This window comes from Crocuta crocuta, unplaced genomic scaffold (assembly GCF_008692635.1).
Source record: "Crocuta crocuta isolate KB4526 unplaced genomic scaffold, BGI_CrCroc_1.0 scaffold653, whole genome shotgun sequence".
Lineage (NCBI taxonomy): Eukaryota > Metazoa > Chordata > Mammalia > Carnivora > Hyaenidae > Crocuta > Crocuta crocuta.
The window spans coordinates 205225-209309 of record NW_027527134.1 but is presented as its reverse complement, the minus strand read 5'-3'; the positions used below and the strand labels follow the sequence as shown (position 1 = coordinate 209309).

The window sequence follows — 4085 nt, the reverse complement described above, 5'->3', positions numbered from 1 at the left end:
CGCGCACCCCCGACACGTGCTGGTGCACTCCGAAGGTCCCATGCCGCCCGGAACGCGGCCCCAGCACTCAAAGGGGCGAGGGAGACGAGTCACACGCAAAGCACCGCACCGAGGGCTTGCAAGTGCTCACCACACACAGCACAGTCAGAAGGGTTGGGTTAAAAAAAAAATCCCTGAAATACTCACAAACAGGTAAATCGAGGGAAAGACCATCCAGACGAGGGCGATGGCTCCCCAGAGGCCCCGGGGCGGGGGGAGCACTCGTGGCTGAAGGGGCCGCAGGGCAAGACCCTCCCTCCAGCCCCTCTGGAGGCTGCCTCACGTGTAGGGCCCGGAGAACCCCACCGCAGGCGGATCACAGTGGGGGCCGGAGAACGAGAGGGGAGCTCCGCTGCGCCTCCCTCTCTCTGCCCCCTCTTCCCCAACTCCCTGTTCCCCGTCCTTCCTCGGCCCCCAGCCTCCTCCTGCAGGAAGTCCTCCTTGCCCGCACTGGACGACTGGGCCCAGCCACACCCCACCGCACCCTGGAGATCGTCTCTGATCCCCACCCGGGGGGAAGGCCCCGAAGAACCCCATTTTCATCGAGGACCTTTGCCAGATGTCTAGAGCATTAAACACTAAATCAGGGAGCAAAGAGGCGGCCACTTTCTCGAAGGGGTTTGGGGTTTCGTCCCCGCACAGAGCCCGAATGTGTTGTCTTCCAGGGGACCCCAGTTTCCCAGGGGACCCTGATCCTTGTCCCCCAGCGCCCGGCCCACCCTGGCATCCAGCCCTGCCCAGGCCCCACACTCACTTGGGTCTCGGTTTCTCCTCTGGACACGGCGGCACCGGCATGGGGAGCGGGGAGAGAAACCAGATGAGCCCGGTGGCCGCTCCTGCCCACAGGCCCCTTAGGGCCACCCGGCTCGGGGTGGGGCCGGGGGCTCCTGCCTGGAGGCCCACTTNCCCCCCCCCCCCCCCCGCCAGCAGCAGGAGAGAGTCCCTGTGGGGTCCCAGGGGGAGAGCTTGGGTGCGTGGACCAGGATGTGGCACAGGAGGGGGGAGGGGAATGGACGCCAGAGGCGCAGCATCCTCAGGGGACCGAGGAGGAAGGGAAGAGCCCCCCCCAGGAGGAGGCACCCCCTGTCCAGGTGCCTGGTCTGCCAGCCGGTCCCCACTGACGGCTCCATCTCTGTGCCGGGCAGAAATGGGAGCAGGACAGCACGCGCCCCCCGGCGGGCGCCATGCCAACAGCCAGCCTGGCCGTCGGGGGGAGGACAGACCAGCGGGCGAGGGAGAGGAGAGCAGAGCCCAAGGGTCCGTCCAGACACAGCCCAGGAGTGCTGCCTTGCGTCCCCCACCCTCCCTCGGCCCCTCTGGGGAGGGGTGGCGACGCCAGCCGGCTCAGCACCCGGACACCACCCGCGTCCTGGCTGTCTGGGGACCCGATGGAGGAGCCGAGGGCGGCCGTGCCCTGGGTGGCCCGGTGCTGAGGGCACGTCCCCAGCTGCCACCGGGGCGGCGGGACCCATCCGGGAAAGCTGAGGCCCTCCCTAACAGGGGAGCCTTGCAGCTGGGGGTGGGGGCTTCCTGGGGCCCGCTGTGTGGCCGTCCATGCAGGGGCCTCCAGACCCCACACACACACACCCCCGCCCGCCTGGACCCGGCTGCCCTCCCGCGGGGGCTGCCTCTTTTGACCACCGCCCCCCTCCCCCAGCCTGGGGGAGGTCCTGGCTGGCGGGGACACAGCCGGGGCTCTGTAGGGGTCGGACAGTACTTCCCCTCGGCCTCGCTGTCTGCTCTGGGCCCTTTGGAGAGAGGACGGGCCCACACGTACTGCCCCCGCCCGTCTGGCCCACGCAGGCCTGGCCGAGAACCCGGCTTCGACCACCTACACTGCCGCCTCTGCCCTTGGCTGTCCAGGGGCGGGGGTGCACGTACCCCTCTGTGTCCCCCTCAGCGCAGGCTCCCTGGGGTACTTAGGAGCCCCCCGCATGCCCACAGGCAGCGCCCTGGTGCTGGGCTGCGAGCGTGGGGAAAACAGATGGGCGGAGGGGGTGCTTTGGGGGCAGGAAACTGACCAAGGGGCAGGAGGAAGGGGAGGGTGTCTGCCTTCTCTGGGGGCCCAGCTGGAGGGGCCCCAGGGCCGCCCCCAAGAGCAGTGGGCGGGGGACCCCCTCCCCGTTCGCCTGTCTGGCTCTCGGCCTCGAGGGGGGGCCCAGGGTGAACTGGTGACCGCGTGGCCCCCGCAGGACTGCTCCTTGGACACCGTACCTGGGCGGCTGAGCGTCTGCCCACCAAGCCCGGGGTCAGCACACCCCGTCCTTTCCCAGGCGGCCTCTCTGAGGGGGAAGGGAAGGCGCGCCTGGGTTGTTCTCAGGGTTCAGGCCCAGCCGGGAGGCCCCGCAGCCCCGCTGAGGGGAGGGGCTGCAAACAGCTCCTCCACTCGGGGCCCCTGACTCGAACCTACGTCTCCCTGGCCTCCACCCCGGCACGGCCCACCCAGGGGGCCTCCTCGCGCCCAGGGTGTGTCTGGCCCCGACCCAGGTGCTGGGTGGGATGTGGGACCTGAGTGATTGCTCCTCGGCACGCAAGACCCCTGGCTGTTCCAGGTCGCCGCTGCGCTGCCTCGGGCCCCAGCCCGACTTTCTGCTTCACCCCACTTGGCCCTCCCCCCTCCCTTCAACCTCACCCCTTCTGACTCCCCCTCTCTGACGTGCTCTGTGGGGCCGGGCGAGGCGCCAGTCCTCTCTCCCCCTCTGCTCTTGCCCACCAGAACCCGTCGGGTCCAGAGGGTCCTAGTGGACCTCGGCATCCTCCTCCGAGGGCCAGCACCCTGTCAGGCCCTGCTCTCAGGCCCANGTACTGTGAGTGGGTTCTGCGGCCCCTGGGCGCCTGCTCAGGCCCACACACGGCCACGCGTGTGCACAGGCATCCACACGCACTGAAGTCATGGCACATACCTGGTTCATGAACTTCTAGGTTAGGGAGGCCGCAGAACAAGAGGCAGCAGCACATGTGGGTCAGAGGTCAAAGGAGGAAGGATCCGGGTTAATGGAAACACCGGCCGCCATTCGGGAGGGTCAGTGGCCGAGGCCAAGGGGCGGGGAGCGTGCGGGAAGCCAGCAAGATACGGTCAGTGTTTGTGAGCCCCGCCGCCCCCAGACCCTGTCCTTGCCTGCTGACCTGCCCGGAGCAGGGCTCCAGGGTGGAGCTGCAGACCCCTGGCTGTGGGGCACGCTGGGGTCCCCGCCTGTCCCCTACCCACAGGAAGCACTGACAGGGGCTGGCGGCCTCTGGCTGCGGCCTGGAAGGTAGCAGCGAGAGCCCCGAGCGCAGGGCCTACAGCCCAGGGGTCAGCCCCGAGGGGACGCAGGGTCCCCGGCCCTTCCAGGGCGCACCAAGGTCCTGAAGAGAAGCCCACGGGGCAGGACGGAGGTGGCCGGAGAGTGACAGTGTCCCTGCCAGGGGAGGACGGGCTGCTCCTCCATCACCCTGCTCACCCCCCCCTGGCCTGGGGCCCTGACCCGGTCAAGGGGTCACACTCGGACATGGGCTCTCAGTCACCCCCCCTGGGGCGGAGGGGTAGTTTTAGGGACGGAGAGGCCAGGCCTCCGCTGACCCGCTCTCCCCGTGCCGGGGCCTGAGCCCCCTCTGCATCCTGCCCAACACAGTGACACAGGGGCGTGCGTGGCCCTGGGGGCCCCCTTCTCTGGTTAAGCATCGGCCGGGGTTAGTGGGTGATGTTAGGGCCACATGTGGGGGTCCTTCGCTGGCTGGCGCCTCGCTGCCTCCCCGCTCCCACCACCCCCGCCCCGCGTCCAGCCAGGCCCAGGCCCCACATGGGGACCAGAAGTCCTGTCTCATACCTTCTTTATGGACTTCTGCAGGTGGAGGGGCGCCGGGCGCGCGGGCGGCGGGAGGAGAGAGGAAAGGTTAGGCCAAGAGCGCACTGCACGTCCTTAGGGGGGGCATGCGGGGGCAGAAGGGCTGAGGGTGTCGTGGGGGCCGGGCTCCTGGACCCCACTTACCTTCCTCCTGCGCTGCTTCTGAGGTGGGAGCCGCGGGACGGGAGGGAGGGAGGAAACAAGGACAGGGTTTAGGGG

At 69.1% G+C, this 4085-nt stretch overlaps 1 protein-coding gene across 1 annotated transcript in view; it reads right to left on the bottom strand.

Annotated features, from left to right (window-relative positions):
• Positions 1–816, bottom strand: part of TNNT3 (troponin T3, fast skeletal type) — an 8123-nt gene extending 7307 nt beyond the window's left edge. The window contains exon 1 of the mRNA XM_077755734.1: positions 794–816. The gene's annotated coding sequence lies outside the window, so the exon portion shown is untranslated. The remainder of the gene's footprint in view (positions 1–793) is intronic.
• Positions 817–4085: the final 3269 nt, after the last annotated feature.